Below are 19,994 nucleotides of genomic sequence, written 5' to 3'. Positions count from 1 at the left end.
AGAATTACGGATGATACTTGATGATGGTGTTGACGGGGTGGTTGACTTCTTCTCACATGAGGCCTCATCTGCCTCCCAACAGATACTGCATTGGTCTTGTTCTCTTTCTTTCTGGAAAACCCACTGCCATACTTCTTGCTGGACAAAACTTCCTCCCTAGAAAACCGTCCCTCTCAGACACCTTCTTCTAGTCTCATACCCATGTTTACCATCTCGGTAAAATCACTGGGGGCATTGGCAATCATGCGCTCATAATAAAGTGAGCTCAAGGTCTTGAGGAAAATCTTGGTCATCTCCTTTTCTTCTAAAGGAGGGGTAATCTGAGTGGAAATATCTCTCTGTCACTGATCGTATTCTTTGAACGCCTCCTTATCCTTCTAAGACAATGATCTCAATTGATCCCTATTCGGCGCCATATCCATATTATACTTGTACTGTGTCACAAATGCTTCACCCAAATCGTTGAACATGGGGATACTCGCACCACCCAAACCCATGTACCACCTCAGAGCGGCACCAGTCAGTCTGTCTTGGAAATAGTGAATCAGTAACTGATCATTATCAATTTGCGTCTGAATTTCTGGTATTAGATATGAGATGTCCAAGGTAATTTGCGTCTAAAAATATTCACAAAATCAATTAAATCATGAAAAATATTAATAATAATCCAAAAAAAAAATTTCATTCAGAAAATGAAAGAGGAATTTATTTAAATTTTTTTTGGTGAAACTCTCATATTTTTTGGATCAATATTAAAATTAATATGAATTAATGAAAATAGAATAAATAAAATGAAAATCAAATAATCAGAAAAAATGTGAACCACTTGATCTCCCTCATTAATTGAGGTGGAAGATAAAGTAGCCACTAGCGCGCAATCCATAATGGACCTGAGTCAGTGCGCCATAACAACGGTAATTCAAACAAACACGTGAGATTAGATTAAATCAAATGGATCCTAGGGTTCTGAGGACTGCCAACTCACCACCGGAGCCAAAGCTCCGGTCTCCTTCTCCGGTGAGCTTCACCGGACTGGGTTAGTCACAACCATCACCAAAATTAAAAAGAAGGACATGATTTTAACGTAAAAATGGCACTGAGCTCGAATATGGCCTTAATTCATCCTAACTGCAAGTATATTGAGAGATACAAGGAGTTGAAATTTGAGGTGCACGATCTGAGTTGCTTCGATTTGACCTCAAATCAACTCCATCTTGTTGCCTACATTCAGTGAGAATCTAAGAGGTTAAAATTTCTGGAAAATACCTTCTATGGAGGTCTGAATTCGATTGGTCTTGCTCTTGCTTGTGCTTGATCTTGCTCTGAATGCTTGAAGGAGTATATTAGAATGATCAAAAGGCTTTGGATCCTTGGAGTTTTGAATCTTAAAACAGTGAGATTCAAACTCAATTTCCAATGGAAATTCTCAAGGTTGTCCTCGTAAATGGAAGGGTTTGAAGGTGTGGATTCAAAGCTTGTGTGTAGGGTCCTTTGTTCTGAGCCTATAGGCCTCTATTTATAGCCAATTCAATTGATATTTTCACACTTGAACATGGAATCAAAAATAGCAATGAGTGATGCATGGGCACATGGGTGTGTATAGGACCATGAAATCATGCCATTTGGTCCATAATTGAATACAAACAAGTCTGAGGTCATGTTGGAATGCTAGGCAATGATGCATGGGAGTTTGAAGTTCAATCTTGCCAAATGATGATGCACTGTTCAAGCCATGCGCAGCCCATTCAAATCTTGTCCAATATGAATGAAATTGGACTTTTTGGAAAGGTTAGATCAAGAGGAACAACTTTCATGTTGAATTTTTTTTAATTTGAAGCTTGTATCGTGATGTATTTTGAGGTGGATGTTTGGAAAATTAAACATATCAAAAACAATTCGAAGTGTCAAGCCATATGTTCACTTATTCCACCTTGGCTAACGTTTTATGTGAGCTTGAAATGAGAAACGTTCCTTCAAAAAAGTTGTAGCTATCTCAAAGTCCTTCAAAATGATCACAAATTTGGCCTCATTTGGATTTAATATGAAGAAGTTATGCATTTTTGAACTTGAGGAAAATCACTTAATCAATGGCATTGGTCCAAAATGACCTATAATGTATCCTCATATCACATGCTCATAGAAGTTGAATTAGGTCTTCCTCCAAACATCAAAGTTGAAGTAGAAATCTTATATTTGGTTGTTAAACTTGTAAATCTTTCATATCATAAAAATTGAGCAAGTTATGGCCTTAGGAAGTTGACCTCCAAATTAGGGTTTAGACAAAATGACCTATAATCTTTCACCATAAAAAATGACTTTGCGAGCAAAAATAGCTCTAGACCTCAACATGAAAGTTGTTTGGCATGTCATTTAGAGTAACGCTACTCTTGGAATCATTTTCATATGACAAAAAGTGTAGGAGATAGGATCTAGGGGACCCCAAATTTGATCAGATGAATTCCTCTGGTCAACTACCATCAACCAATTTGCTAGCTTGCAATTATCTTGACTTTTGGGACTCATGGATGATCATATATGCATAAGATGATGAAATTTGAAGCATCCCTTGAAATATTTGATCAATTGTTGAAGAAGTTACACATGACACCCAGATGAACTAGGGTTTCCCAGGCAAACCAATTCCAAACTCTTGATGATTTCTTGATCAAAATAACATATGGAGATCATGGGGATCCATATATGATGCCTAGAGCCATTTTATATCATTCTTGATTGAGCTCTTCATAATGAGGATCTTAAACCCTAGATATGAGCTTGATAAATCAAAGGTGAGCATGTGCCATACCTACAAAAGAGGTAGACAAATGCAAAGACATGTTTTTGGTATTTTGGTTAGTAAAAATGATAAAAATGCAAAGTATGATAAAATCAAATGGTGCTTGGTGATCTCTCCCAATGCAAACCCAATGAATGAGGGGTTAGGAGGATGCCAAGGTGTGATCCCAAAGCCAATGCATATGATGAGACAACATGAGGGATCTTAGGGTCAAAAGTGGGGTCTTACAACTGCCCCTATTTAAGGACGTTCTAGATGAGGAGATGAAGGTTAAAATATTCGTATCGACTCAGTAGAATGGGCTTAAATAACAACATATAGAAACAAATTTTGGTCCATAAGAGACCTCATGATGCATATGATATGATTGTTAAAAAGAATCTTTGTGGGGAAATATTGCCACAAAGGAAAAGAATCCAGAGAGACTGAAAGTTCCCAGGAGCATAATGCATTCCATAGGAAAACTCACTGGGGAGACAAAAGCTCTGGGGATAAACGGGTTATGTGTAGGCTACGCTACGACTTAAAACTGCTGGGGGAACACGAGGGATTCCATGAAAGTAAATCAATGGAAAGACTCAGCTATGGGACAAAAGGAACATCTGTAGGGGAAACAAGTAGATCAGAACAAAACTGAAGTTCTTGAACCAAGCAGGAACATCGATTTCACAAAAGAAATACGCACTCAAACTTGACTGGGGAAGAAAAGATCTTCCACACAGGTGGAGCATAAATATATTATCCACTACAAGTTACTGGGTACGGGATAACAAAATCTGACAGGGAGGACATTCGTTACCGGTTAGGGTAAACATATCAAGGATGACTCACTGCGGGCCGCCAGGAGGTGTGTTCATTACCGGTTACTGGGTAAGAATAAACTGCTGGAGAAAGCCAAAATAGGATTTACAACTACCAGTTGCTGGGCAGAAGACCGAAAGGGAGAGAATATCCGCCAGTGGTTAAAGTGAACATATCAAGGATATACTCAAAGGAAAGAAAATTCGTCATCGGTTAAGATGAACATATCAAGGATAGACTTGCCTGGGGATGTTAAAGAGGATACCCGTCATCGGTGGGGATGAACATATCAAGGATAAACTGCCTGAACAAAGTAGGAATTACATCTATCGAATGCTGGATAGAATACTAGAAAGAGAATATCCGTCACCAGTTAGGATGAACATATCAAGGATAGACTCTGAGGGGAGGAATAGGAATTATATCTATCAGTTACTGGATAGAAAACCACGAAGAGGATATCTGTCACCGATTAGGGTGAACATATCAAGGATAAACTCTACAAAGGGGAGAAAAGCGGGATTTAAAACTACCGGTTACTGGGCAGAAGACCGCGAAAAGAAGGAAACCCGTCATCAGTTAGGATGAACATATCAAGGGTTAACTCTCTGGGAAAAAAAATAGGGATTACAACTACTTGTTACTAGGTAGAATACCAAAAGGAGAGAATATCAGTCACCAGTTAGGATGAGCATATCCAGGATAAACTCACAGCAGGGGAAGAAAATATTTGTCATCGGTTAGGATGAATATATCAAGGATATACTTCTTGGGAAAATGTGAAAACGAATCCGCTGGGGAAAAAGGGATTACCTTTGTTGGGTATTCGATAAGAAGTAACAAACTGCAAACAAAGAATACTACTACCAGTTACTCGGTAATAAACTCTTAGATGACCAAGTACATCTATCTAGGTAAGATCTAGAAAGAAACGATCAATTAAAGACTCAACCGAATAAGGATATAACTCAAGGGGAGTGGTTTCACCCAGGCAATCCACTGGGGAGGAAACTGAAATAATAATCATCCACGAGGAAATAACTCAGTGGGGAAAGGAGAAAGGTTAAAGTCTTTCTGCTTAGGTTGAAGGAGGACAGACACACTGAACATGTATGGCGATAAAGTACTATCATAGTAGAGGATTAAAATCATAAAAATGCAATAATGCAATAATGGAAGCTATATGAGTGTATATGTATATGTATATTTGATGATTATGCTGACAAAACAATCACAAGGGATACAAAATATGGCTGGTTTGAATCACCGATACAATTCATAGCCAATCTTCACAGGGGGGAAACAACTGCTGGAGAGAGATCAAACATCTTGAAGGCTCAACCCTAGATGGGGAAGAAAGGAGAAGATCTACTGAGGAAACTGCTATCAACTCTGCGGGGAATTTTAGGCCAACACCATATCAAATGGGAGACAACCCTGCAGGGGATAAACAGAAATAGCTGCTCAGAATCAAGGAGATACTCTGACTGAGGATGAATGTGATGGCGACTTGTGGGGAAACAAAGTCCTGCCGAAACCATGCAAACCGCTACAATAAAATGTCTACAACCCAAGGGAGGACAAGTTACAAACTCAGTTGGAGAAGACGAACAAACTCGGATGGGGAAATCAACAAACACCGGATGCTGATACATTGTCGGGGATGAAATAGGGATCATGCTAATTGCTTGGGGAGAACCAATAATGCTCCACATTTAGGGCTTACCGCTTTCAAACCACTGTTGATATTCCTTTTAAATGAAATCGATTGCTTAAAATTAATGCTTTTATATGTTTAAGAAAAATATGATTTTGATTAAAATTTTAATTTCAAAAAATGATCATAATAAAATTTAAATCTATTTGGCTGAATTAAACAAGAGTAGAAATAATTGGATAAAAGCTCAACTTTATTTAATAGAATGGTAATCTGTAAATGACAAGACTCTGTAGATCTTTTACAAAAGTTGAAAAATGGTAATTTACATGGAAAAGGGGTACATTGAATACAATGATCACTAATCCTTCTACCAACTCTTGATATCCACTATGCTCGTGACCGCTACCGGGATGATGGATCAGAATCTGACAATGTGCTCAAGACAGTCTTTAGAACTGAAGATCGGCAGGATGTAGTTACTTACCATAATCTCTAATTTTTGCATAAATTTCCCCAAGGTGGGGTACTCAATTTATCGGGATAATTCTTTCTGTTTTATGTCTCTAACTTTTGCCTGGATCGCCCTTTCGGGTTTTCAATCCATCGAGACGCTCATTTTTGCCTAAGCCGCCCTTTCGGGTTTTCAACTTAGCGAGTTGTTCTTTTCTTTTTAGGCGAAGTATTTCTTGACTGCATCTGCGTTCACAAGACGAGTGAACTCTTCACCATCCATAGTGGTAAGAATCAAAGCATCGCCTGAAAAGGCTCTTTTAACAACATACAGGCCTTCATAATTAGGAGTACATTTGTCCCTAGAATCTGGTTTGAAAGATGGAATCTTCTTAAGCACAAGCTCACCTTCTCTGAACACACGAGGTGTGACCTTCTTGTCAAAAGCTTTCTTCATTCTCTGCTGATATAACTGACCAAGGCACATGGCAGTCAACCTCTTCCCTTCAATCAAATTCAACTGGTCAAATCTGGTATGACAACATTCAACTTCAGTCAACTTGGCTTCCATCAAGACACGCGTTGATGGGATCTCAACCTCTACGAGGAGCACAACTTCCATGCCAAAACAAGAGAGAAGGGGGTTGCCCCTATTGAAGTGCGGATGGATGTACGATACCCATGGAAAGGAAATAGGAGCATCTCATGCCAATCCTTGTATGTCACATACATTTTCTAGATGATCTTCTTGATGTTCTTGTTCACAGCTTCAACAGCCCCATTCATCTCGGGTCTGTAAGGAGAAGAATTATGATGTGCAATCTTGAAGTCTTTGCAAAGAGCTTCCACCATATTGTTATTCAAGTTCAATTCATTGTCAGTAATGATCTTACTTGGCACACCATAACAACATATAATCTGATTCTTGATAAACCTTATAATAACCTTCTTGGTTACATTTGCATACGATGCCGTTTTAACCCACTTTGTGAAGTAGTCAACAGCCACCAGAATGAAACGATGTCCGTTTGAAGCTTTGGGCTCAATCATGCCAATCATGTCAATTCCCCACATGGAGAAGGGCCTTGGGGAAGAAATAACGTTCAACAGTGTCAGAGGAACGTGAATCTTATCTGCATAAATTTGACACTTGTGGCATTTCTTCACAAACTTGCAATAGTCAGATTTGATTGTCAGCCAATAGTAACCTGCTCACAATATCTTCTTTGCCATTGCATGTCCATTGAAATGAGTACCAAAGGAACCTTGATGGACTTTAGTCATCAATAGGTCTGCTTCGTGTCTATCCACGCATCTGAGCAGAACCATATCAATGTTTCTCTTGTACAATACATCACCATTCAGGTAGAAATTGCCGGCTAATCTTCTCAACGTCTTCTTAGTTTCAAAGATTCCCCAGACGGGTAAATCTGACTCTGGAGGAAACACTTGATATCAAAATACCACGACTTCTCATCTTGGACTTCTTCCACAGCAAACACATGAGCTGGCCTATCAAGACGCATCACAGTCAAATAGGGAAATTCATTCCAATACTTCACTAAAATCATTGAAGCCAATGTTGCAAGAGCATCTGCCATCCGGTTTTCATCTCAAGGGATATGATGAAACTCAACCTTTGTAAAGAAAGTTAAAATCCTCCTCACATAGTCTCTATATGGTATCAAACCGGGTTAATTCGTCTCCCATTCACCTTTGATCTGATTCACAACCAAAGTTGAATCTCCATAGACGTCCAAATACTTGATTCTGAGATTAATGGCCTCTTCAAGCCCCATAATGTAAGCTTCATACTCGGTCATATTATTTGTACATTTGAAAGTCAATCTAGCTGTAAACGGAAAATGTGTGCCTTGAGGAGTAATAATCACTGCCCAAATGTCATTACCGTACTAATTAACAACTCCATCAAATAGCATGCCCCAACGGGAACCAGGTTCTGGCCCTTCTTCAAGCAATGGTTCATCACAATCTTTCATTTTTGAGTAAAAAATCTCTTCATCAGGAAAATCATATTGCACTGACTGGTAATCTTCAATTGGTTGGTGAGACAAATGGTCAGACCAAGACACTACCTTTAATTGCTTTATGAGATCGGTATTCAATGTCATACTCTGATAACAACATCTTCCAACGGGAAATCCTCCCAGTTAAAGTATGTTTCTCAAAAATATACTTGATTGGATCCATTTTAAATATCAACCAAGTGGTATGATTCAACATATACTGACGCAGACGCTTAGCAGTCCAAGCCAATGCGCAACAAGTCTTTTCAAGCATAGAATACCGAGTCTCACAGTCGGTGAACTTCTTACTGAGGTAGTAAATTGCATAATCTTTCTTTCCAGGTTCATCTTGTTGACCAAGAACACAACCCATACTTTCATCAACCTAGTCAAATACATGATCAAAGGTCTTCCTTCAACAGGAGGAGACATAATCGGAGGTTCAAGCAAATATTCCTTGATACTGTCAAAAGCTTTATGGCAATCCTTGGTCCAATCACAAGACTGATCTTTTCGAAGAAGCTTGAATATAGGCGTACATGTGGCAGTCATATGCGAAATGAATCTTGAGATATAATTCAAGCGGCCGAGAAAACCCCTGACTTGCTTCTCCGTTTTGGGCGCAGACATCTCTTGTATTGGTTTGACCTTGGCGGGCTCAACTTCAATACCTTTATCACTAACAATAAAGCCCAACAATTTACCAGAACGAACACCAAAAGTAAATTTATTGGGATTCAAGCGGTGTTTGTACTTCCTCAAACCTGGGAATAGCTTCAACAAATGCTCAACATGTTCCTCTTCGTCAATGGATTTATCAATCATATCATCAACACAGACTTCGATCTCTTTATGCATCATATCATGAAAAAGAGTGGTCATTTCTCTTTGTTAAGTTGCACCAGTATTCTTTAAACTGAAAGGCATCACTCTATAACAGAATTTTCCCAAGGTGTAATGAATGTGGTCTTCTCCATATCTTCGGGTGCCATCTTAATCTGATTATATCCGAAAAATCCGTCCATAAACAAAAAGACTTTGAACTTAGCTATATTGTCTACCAACATATCAATGTGTGGCAGAGGGAAATCATCTTTTGGATTGGCTTTATTCAAATCTCTATAATCAACACACATATGAACTTTTCCATCCTTCTTCGGAATAGGCACAATATTGGCCACCCACTGCGGATACTCGACGGTAACAAGGAAACTGACATCAATCTGTTTTTGCACTTCTTCTTTGATATTTACTACCATATCAGGATGAGTTATCCTCAACTTCTGCTTGACTGGAGGGCATTCTGACTTCAACTGCAATCTATGCTCCACAATCTCAGAATCTAAACTAGGCATGTCTTAATAGGACCAAGCAAACACATCTGAATACTCTCGAAGAAGATCAATCAACCCATTCTTTACTTTAGGACACAGTCAAGATCCAATATTGACTTCCTTAACATCATCCTTGGAACCCAAGTGGACTAGCTCAATCTGCTCTTCCAATGCTTGAATGGCTTTTTTCGCGTGCTCAAGAAGACGGGACAAGTCATCAAATACTTCTTCATCACTTCCTTCCTCGACCTAAAATTTTGGAGAAGGAGTACAATCATTGTATTCAATAGGTTTAGAAACCAACCTTCATAATAATTTTATATATTTGATTTTAGAGAATTGAATTGGTGATCAAATATTATGCAGATGGACAAATTATATTTATTTATGTGTTTTGTGATTACCATTTTAAGAATAAAGCAAAAAGTAAAAATAAAACATCATAGATGTGGATGAATAAAATTATATTTTATTGATGATCATATTTGAAATTGCCCAAACAATGTTCACTGCTCCCTTAGGCATAGGAGAAGGATTTTCAAAAAATAATAAAAGCAATTACTTAGATCGATGCACAATAATAGGAATATCAACAGCAGTCCAATTATTGCAAGCTTTTCCCTGCGTCACAAAATTGGTGCAGTCTTCGTCTTGATCACCCTCGATCACAGCAACTAAGTGTTGTTCATTACCATGAATGAACCCTCAGCTACGAAAACTGGGTTGCACATCTTCTGCTCTAACCACAGATGAACCTCGTTGGAAACCCAAACCAACTCTGCTCTTGTTGTCGGCGAATTCTACCATTTGTCCCCACTTATCAGACTTACCATCTTCAACAATTCTCTACGCATCTTTGAATAAGGACATAGGTGCCCGAACTCTCTTTTCCTCAGCAATAGATAAGGCTTGGAACGAAGTTCCAATCTCATCCTCAGCTTCTACATAAGAGAAAGATGACAAGTGGCTTACCAACAAATCCTTCTCCCCATCGACAATGACAAGCTTTCCATTCTTCACAAATTTCAGTTTTTGATGCAGCATTGAAGTAACAACTCTCGCCTCATGTATCCATGGCCTTCCTAATAAGAAGTTATAGGCCAGGTGGATATCCATTACTTGGAAGGTAATTTGGAAATCACTCGGACCTATCTTCACTGGAAGGTCCACCTCACCAATCACAGTTTTGCGAGAACTGTCAAAAGCTTTGACGATCACGCCACTATATCTCATCGGAGCTCCTTGGTACGACAACCTTGACAACATTGATTTCGGGATCAATCCTTTATTATACTTATAGTCCTGAGGGTCTAAAACCCTAAATATGAGCTTGCTAAATAAATGGGGATCATGCCCTACCTACAAAAGAGTTAGGCAAATATAAAGACATATTTTTGGTATTTTGGTTAGTAAAATGATGATATAAGTATGATATAATCATATAGTGCTTGGTGATCACTCCCAAAGCAAACCCAATGAAATAGGGGTAAGGAGAATGCCAAGGTGTGATCCTAATGCTGATGCATATGATGAAATTGCATGAGGGATCTTAGGGTCAAAATTGGGGTCTTACAAATGCATTGCTTTTAACAAAAAAAATAGTTTAACAAAGGCACAAAAGGACTAAAAAGGTTTGAATGAGTGTTAGTTATTTTTGTCTTTTGAAATTTCAAGTCAAGTATAGTTAAGTTCATTTACAAGTTTGATTAAGAAAAGAGTCTTTAAAATGCAATGGCATAAGGCCAAGGTTTCTAATTTGCAATAAGTCTAAATTTAGAAAACACAAGCAAAGAAGATTTTTAAAAGGAGGAGAGATTTGAAATTTAAGAAGTGGGAGGAGATAAAGAGGCTAATCCTAAGCAAAAACTTAAAAGTTAAGAGTTGAAAAGATCTGACCAATGGGCTGTAATCCAATAGACAAGAATGCCATATAGAAATTGCAAGATGAAGAGCAAGGCATCAAATAAATAGAGTCGCATCCAAGCTTAGCGACTCCATGATCTTCTTCATAATTCCCCATGTGTCAGATGACTTCAAAGATGAGCATTAGGCACAGGTTCAAAATAACAGCTTCAATATGTTGCAGATGAACTCAAATGGATCTTCAATAATTGCTTAGATGAAAGTTCATTTCACAAGCACTTGGTTTTCATGAAAGTTGGCATTGACCAAGTCCTTTTGCATAGGGAGTCTTGCCTAATTCTAAGTCCAATGTCTCAGATCAAGCCCACAGTCCATCCAAAATGTCTTTTAGGGTTTTTGTTGTTATTAGGTACATTAAGGTCAAAAGACCACAAACACAACCAAGTATCTAGAAACACAAAATATTCACAAGATAAGGCTCAAATGAGCAAAGTGAAAATGACATTAAGTAAACAAATTGAATGGTATGAATAATGGAAAATGAATAAAGGCTTAAAAATTAAAGTGCACAAAAGTAAATGACTTGAAATTAAATTTTAGTTATTAGTTTATTAGGAGTTAGTATTGCTTTTGCTTTTGTTTTGTTAAAGTCATTCTTTGGAGAACACTCAACCCACTTATCACAAGTATTGATCCTTGAACCAAGACATCTTCCAAAGCAAGGAAAAAAGCCAAGTTTCCACACAATACCATGAAAGAGGGGAGACTTACAATATCACTTACTAGAATGCTAAGCCTTTTTGTGTCAATAATTTAGCGCTATGTTAAGCAATCGTAATTGGACTTATGTAGAAGTCACAACTATTTGAGGTCGGGCAATAGAAACTTTAGTGTTAATGCATGTTAGAGACATGGTATTATGAACCATGCTCCTAAAACATACCACACTTAAAAAGAATATGCAAAAGGGTGGACCTAATCTCATCCACACTCATGTTGATTTTTCAATCAACTAGCCTTAGGATATGGAGATATCATAGGTCCATGACATGAATGAATAAAGAATGGGATTGAGATGAAGAGGGAGGGGAAATGGAATCAATAGAAATTGGTCAAAGGAGGACTTTTATCAAATTAAAATCATTCATTCATTTTGGGAGATGAAATTTACATTTCATCAATCCCCTAAATCCAATGATGTTAACTCAACAAAGTCAAATCAACCTTGACCAAGGCACAACAACACAAGTCAAACTCAACAAGTCAATATCAAATGCTCAACATAATTTATTTTGCATTTAAACAATTAAAATCAATTAAATAATGCATTAAATTAAATTATGTTTTGTCAAATTCCTAAAACCTCATCAAAACACCAAAGAAATGGCCATGAGATTTATCATAGGTCAAACAAGGTCAAAGGACCTTGGAGAAAAAAATTCATAATTTTTTGAAACTTAAAACTATTTTTAAACAATTAAAAATATTCACAAAATCAATTAAATTATGCAAAATATTAATAATGATCCAAAAAATAATTTTAATTTAGAAAACGAAAGAGGAATTTATTTAAATTTTTATTGGTGAAACTCTCATATTTTTGGATCAATATTAATATTAATATGAATTAATGAAAATAAACCAAATAAAATGAAAATCAGAAAATTAGAAAATAAGAAAAAAGGTGGACTACTTGATCTCCCTCGTTAATTTAAGTGGCATATCAAGTGGCTCTCAGTGTGCTTTCCACCATGGTCTTGAGTCAGCGCGCCACACCAGTGGTAATCCAAACTAACGCGTGAGATTAAAACATTTGAAATAGATCATGTGGTTCTGATGACTTCTAACTCACCACCGGAGCCAAAGCTTCGGTCTCCTTCTCCGGTGAGCCTCACCGGACTGGTTCATTCACAACCATCACCAAAATTAAAAAGAAAGACATGATTTTAAAGTTAAAATGTCACTGAGCTCGAATCTGACCTCAATTTATCCTAACTCCAAGTATATTGAGAGATACAAGGAGTTAATATTTGAGGTACACGATATGAGTTTCTTAGATTTGACCTCAAAGAAACTCAATCTTGTTGCCAACATTGGTAGGACTTCAGACAACCAAAGATCAAAGAGAATTATGGAGCATTGTGAGAGTCGAAGAGATTAAAATTTCTGGAAAATACCTTGAATGTAGGTCTGAATTTGATTGTTCTTGATCTTGCTTGTGCTTGATCTTGCTTAGGATGCTTGAAGGAGTAGAATAGAATGATCAAAAGGCTTTGGATCCTTGAAGATTTGAATCTCAAAACAGTGAGATTCAAACTCAATTTCCAAATGGAAATTTTCAAGATTATCCTTTGGAATGGGAGGGTTTGAATGCTTGAGATCAAAGTTAGCGCGCCGGGTCCATAATTCTGAGCATACAGGGCTCTATTTATAGCCAATCCAATTGATATTTGCACACTTGAAATGGAATTCCAAAAATAGCAATAAGTGATGCATGGGTGCATGGGCGTGTACAAGCCTATGAAATCATGTCATCTGGTCCATAATTGAGTACAAGCCTTGTTGAGATCATGTTGGAATGTCATGCATTGGTGTGTGGAAGTTTGAAGCTCAATCTTGTCAAATGATGATGCAATGTTCAAGCCATGCGAAGCCCATTCAAATCTTGTACAAAATGGATGAAATTGGATTTTATGGAAAGGTTAGATCAATAGGAACAACTTTCATGTTGGACACTTTTTCATTTGAAGCTTGGATCATGATGAATTTTAAGGTGGAAGTTGGGAAAATCAAACATGTTAAAAAAATTCTAAGTGTCAAGCCATATGTTCACTTATTACACCTTGGCTAACTTTTTATGTGAACTTCAAATGAGAAAAGTTCCTTCAAAAACGTTGTATCTCTCTCAAACTCCTTCAAAATGGTCACAAGTTTTACCTCATTTGGATTTAATATGAAGAAGTTATGCATTTTTGAACTTGAGGAAAATCACTTATTCAATGGCATTGGTCCAAAATGACCTATAATGTATCCTCATATCACATGCACATAAAAGTTGAATTAGATCTTCCTCCAAACATAAATATTGAAGTAGACATCTTGAATTTGATTATGCAACTTGGAAATCTTTCATCTTATAAAAATTGAGCAAGTTATGGTCTTGGGAAGTTGACCTCCAAATTAGGGTTTAGACAAAATGACCTATAATCTTTCACCATAAAAAATGAGTTTCCAAGCAAAACTAGCTCTAGAACTCAACATGAAAGTTGTTGAAGAAGCTTGTCGAAGAAGTTACACAAGATACCCAGATGAACTAGGGTTTCCAAGCCAAACCAATTCCAAACTCTTGATGATTTCTTGATCAAAATAGTATGTGGAGATTTGGGGATCCATATATGATGTCTAGATCCGTAGAAGACCAACTCTTGGTTGAGCTCTTTGCAATTAGGGTCTTAAACCCTAGATGTGAGCTTGATAATGTAACAACCCGTATAATATATATCTAGAATAATATCATACAAGTGTTAAATTTTGGTACTGTCACAACATAAGTGCCTAATGGCATTAATATATACACATGTCCAAACTAAAAACACCAATGGAACATGTTATACAATAATGCCTAAACAATAAAAAAATCTAAGAACTATGTACAATATCTTCATTGCACACAACTCCACAGCGGAAGATTATGCTAAACAGCAACCCTTGAAACATCCATAACAGCTTCTCTTAGATTCAACCTGTAAAGAATTACCTGAAAAATAACAACAATGATGGGATGAGATAATAATCTCAGTGAGTTCTCCTATCCTCTGGGTCCACTCGGCTCTACAGGGTTTCTAATCAATATTCAGCTCATATCCAACTCAAGTCAACAAGGGAAAGAAGACTTGAGTGATGGGGAAACTATCTCGCAATTGTATGGCAACATGCATCTGAGTTCTCATAACTCAACCACGATCATTATTCAGATTCACGCAACATCGATCCCCAACCGGACCTACGTCTAGGCCAAGGCTTGGTTCACGCATGTCCGTATGATTCGACTTTCGCGGTGGATATCCGGTTCCCCTATGGGAATCTAACCCACTTTTAAGAACCATCACCCGTATGGGACTCTAACCCACCTAGGGTATCTTTCACCGTATGGGACTCTAACCCACATAGGTGTCCACCTTTCCCCCATGTCCGCCATGGTTGGGGCTCAAACCCAATTGAGGCTCGAATCATTGGTCCCACATCCCAATGCTTACTCATCTAAGCATACCACAAGAGATGTGTACCACCACAGAAAAACACACATTCTGAATACATGATCGGTTCCACAAAACATTGGTTCCACGAACCATAACAAATTCATCAATCATAGGTGACTTCATTCACCATAATACACAAATAATAAAATGGCATGTTCCATACAATGCGTCTCATTCTCAATCATGGTAACAATTCGTCCACGACCTCACATAAGCGTCGTACGAATGAATATCGTATTCTCATACATGTATCTCACATGTTCCATAACCTAGATTATCTTTCTAAGTTATTAATCAAAATATTCTTCTAGGTTTCCTCACTCATCTTTGTAAGGTTTTTAATCATGTTATTTCACCTTCCACATAACAACAATATGTAATTTTCATCATGATAAAATTCATGGTATTTATAAATCACATAATATTTTATAACATGGAACAATAATAATAGCCCTTTACGTTATCTTTCTAACGCATCCGGCCGTGTCCAAAACGGAGTTATAACGCTCAATTAATTCATTAATCTATCTTAATCAAGATTTAGATTAATATTTATTCATTGCATAAGCATTCAACAACAACCTCTCTAGCCTAGTGGTAAGGCATGTACAGTTTCAAGGAGGTCCTGGGTTCGAACCCCACTAGTGACAATTAATTTAACTCTGTTTCAGTGGTAACCGGTTAAGCTAAACCGTTAATCGGTTAACCACTCACGAAATTGCCAAGAAAGTAGATTTTGCTACTTCAACACATATCATGGATAGGGAGTATGCACACAACAAGTTTATCCCAATTTACACAAACCCTAACCCCACGTTAATCGGTTAACCACTCACGAAATTGCCAAGAAAGTAGATTTTGCTACTTCAACACATATCATGGATAGGGAATGATGATGGTGCTTCCATGGTTTCCTTCCTCTTCTTCTCCCATGAGTTTTCTTCTTCTCCTCTTCTTCCTCTTTCTCCTCCTTCTTTTCCTCTTTTTCTCCTCTTCCCTTTCTTTCTTTTCTTTCCTTTCTTTTCTTCTTTCAGATATATCTTCTTTTCTTCTTCTCTTTTCCACCACACATACTACATATATAATATATATAATATATAATATTAAGTAGTAACAAAATATCCCAATTGATATTTCATCTTCCAACACCAATTGACCAATTATTAATGTTACCAAAATGTTCTCTCTTGTAATTATTAATATTGGTATGTCTCTTTATTAATAATTAATCTCTTCAGAGTTCACCGGTTACTCTATTGGTCCCAATTGACAACATTTAGAGCACATTGGAGCTCCAATTGTTATAACTAACAAAAGATATAGTACACAGGTACTCAATTGATCTCAACTGACAACTAATTGAGCATTTAAGGGAATATGAGATATTACATTCTCAGTAACTTCTTTCCTTACATTCTCCCCCCTTTAAATTGAAATTCGCCCCCGAATTTCCTCCACTCGACAAATAAACAACCTTGAATCAACATCTTAGACCAACACTTGACTTCTCTTCAATCCCAAGCCTCTGACATACCCATTCTTCTAACTTGTCCTTGCCGACAATTTTCCTTCTTTCATGAACTCTCGAAACTTCTTGATTTCCATCACAATCTCATCCTGATATTGGATTAACATTTAAACTTGCTTCCATATAATTCCTCTTATATATCGCTCATTATCAGTGGGTCACTTTCTTCCCGGAAACCACGACTTCCCTTCCTTGCACTAAGTTATACCATACATAATTACGACATCTTATCTCCACTTGGTTAATCAATACTCATTAATTCTCCATAAGAAAATTTATTGATTCCTTAACCACACAATATTGACTGCCCTTTTCTTGTTATTCCTTTAGCAAATGCAACAACTTTGTAATCCATTTATTGATAATCTCATAAACTTCACCTGGCATAATGCTACATGTTGCAAACCTCTACTCCAATTGTTTCCCTTCTCTCGTACTACTCCAATAAGATAGAACCATTAGCACGAGATTATCTTACTCTCATCCTTACCTCCATTATTACGAGTAACTATCTCCCTGGTCCCCATAGACTTGATTGAGCTCTTTCATCCATCACCTTCCAGTGTGATACCCTGATTCTAATAGTGGAACACTTGGGATTCCTAGGCACTACTGTTTAGCTAACAATCCAAAAAGAAACACACTTACCCTCAGAGTGCCTATTGTCCAAAATGGTACAAGAACCTTACCGACTTTCATTAGTAGAATAACTTCCTTGATGACTCACAAAAGTGTAGAATAAGACCAACACTCTTTAGAAGGCAGGTATCCAGGAGTTACATTGCTACAACAATAAAACATAAAACATCCAAATTCATCATGTGTTCGATGTAGCTAAACCAAATTAGTTTGACAACATCCGGTTCTGGTTACTATATTCCATATCAAATCCTCTTATAGGGTTTTGATTCATTCAATATTTCTCCCGACACATGATCTCGACCAAAACAACATAACATCATCAAGGAACTTTAAATCATCAACAAAACACCACTTCTAAGGAACTTAAGCAATCTAGAACGTAACTATGAGTGTCCATACACCTCATAGAGTCACACACAATATTTCACACATATCTAGAGACAACATTTCACTTCGTATCCAAAATCATTCATCTCAATCATCCTGTCCCATCTTCCATAATCTTAGCTCATGCTCTCACTAATATACAGTCCGAGTTACATGTTTAACTTCAGGAATATCTTATCCTCGTCCCTTCTTGGAAGTATAACTCATGAATCCCTCCAATACGGTAAAGTATCATCGTACACATCCATTACCACTCTCAGGGAGTCTACATCTAATGCTATGAATCCAAATGAATTAATCAATTTCATACCATGACCAACCACTTCACACCTTATCAATTTATACCACATACCTAGCTAATCTCTTCCAGATCAGCACTTAGTAGGTCTCTTCCAAATCTGTTCCTTATAGTTATTCATAATCATAATAATAATGGTACTTCCCAAACTCGCTTAAACTAAGCATGGTCTACCAGGTTGGTTTTCCCACGCGTCTGACTTCCATGATATCTCCTCAGATGACCAACTACGCAATACACCTTCAGAAATCCCAATCTCAAAACTACCAATCTGACTTGTGGTGACTTGCAACTCCATCCTCAATATGTACATCCACAACGGTACACTTATGACATTTAAGACACCCTTAGCTCCAACACGGTGCGAATGTTTATACTCCGCGACTAACCAACCAACCAAATACTTCTCAAGAAGATAAATAACAACCAGACTTCCAATAAGCCAATATTACTCTTTCAATCCAAATAAAATGCACTTAAGATGAACCTTATCATTGCCACACAATTATGACTAGAATTTTCTTCTAAATCAATACCTACTACACCATTCATCATACTGGGGTTACTTGTCTAGATGACTTGCTACGGACAATCCTTATTGTCCCCCAATAAGCTCTTACAACATAACATATTCAACATCCTACACTTAGTCCACATGCTCCAGCTTAGCTTATCTTTTATTGGCTATCATCAACTAAACTTCTTAGAATACAAGACTCGCTGCTCAAAAAAATGTATGTTACTTTACATCCATCTCAAGACAAGGAATCCATTACACTTACTTGTGACCATAATACTGCTATCACATACTTCTGTTAACACCAAGGTTTAACTTCCTCTATTCCACTATGTAACACCCCAGACTGCTTTCAGGATTATCAACTAACCCCACAAATCAACACGGGCCTTTTTCAACATGTTTTGTCCTCACTCGCACGCTTTTCAGGAAACTTCCCAGAAGGTCACCCATCCCAATACTACTCCAAGTCAAGCACGCTTAACTATGGAGTTCTTATTGGTTAGGATACCGAAAAGAAGATGCATCTTGTTGATATAGGTAGTACCAATTAATCCTTATAAGCCTTCTTTCAACCGTGTAGTCTCATACCTGCACAACCTCAGGATCCCTCTCATTCCGATGTGAATTCGGTTTTTCCCTAGAAGTTGCTAGGAGTGTCTCATTGTCATGCATCATGCATCGACAACCACTCCATCGCCCTCGGATGTTACATGTAACCACTCTTCGGCCTCTCCGACCTCAGGTGTTACACACTACATACTCTAGAAATCCTCGATGTGAACAATCATCAACTACACGCCCATAACTTTGTCTTAATGAATCTTAATGGTCCCATTGTGCCTTTATCTAAAATGCACCCCATTACGACAGTTGTATTGCAACATCCACATTACTTCCACACTCGGTGTTCACTTGTCTTCCCATGGTAATTCTCCCAGTTCCAATTACAAAACCATTTTACTAGACTTCCTTAAATCCAACTTAATTGCTCTTATCCTCAACCAGTTCTCATACAACCAAAACCCACTGGAGCTTCTATTACTATATAATGTGTGTTATCTGTCTCCAATACAAACTCTTATAATTGATCTTTAGGTAACTCATCATTCCATAATGGTCTCTTACTAACACTAAACCTCTGACTAGCTATCATGAACCTGATCTCCCTTCTAAGATTGAACATACTTGGTTTATCTTCTAACCTTCATTGGTTCATACATGTTTCACTTGGAACAGACAACCATGTTGTCATACGGTGAACTGACTTGGGGTGTTTTGCTTTTTATCGCAATGTCGCGGATAGCAAGAGTCGCCACCGACTTTTCTTTTATCCAATAAGGAAAGGTGGAAAAGAACAGGAAAGACCTCAATAGATTTTGGGTTCGGGAGGTACATTATACAAAGGGAAGGTGTTAGCACCCTTTGTAT

This window comes from Lathyrus oleraceus, chromosome 5 (genome assembly GCF_024323335.1).
Source record: "Lathyrus oleraceus cultivar Zhongwan6 chromosome 5, CAAS_Psat_ZW6_1.0, whole genome shotgun sequence".
NCBI classification, from domain to species: domain Eukaryota; kingdom Viridiplantae; phylum Streptophyta; class Magnoliopsida; order Fabales; family Fabaceae; genus Lathyrus; species Lathyrus oleraceus.
This window is presented reverse-complemented; position numbering follows the sequence as displayed.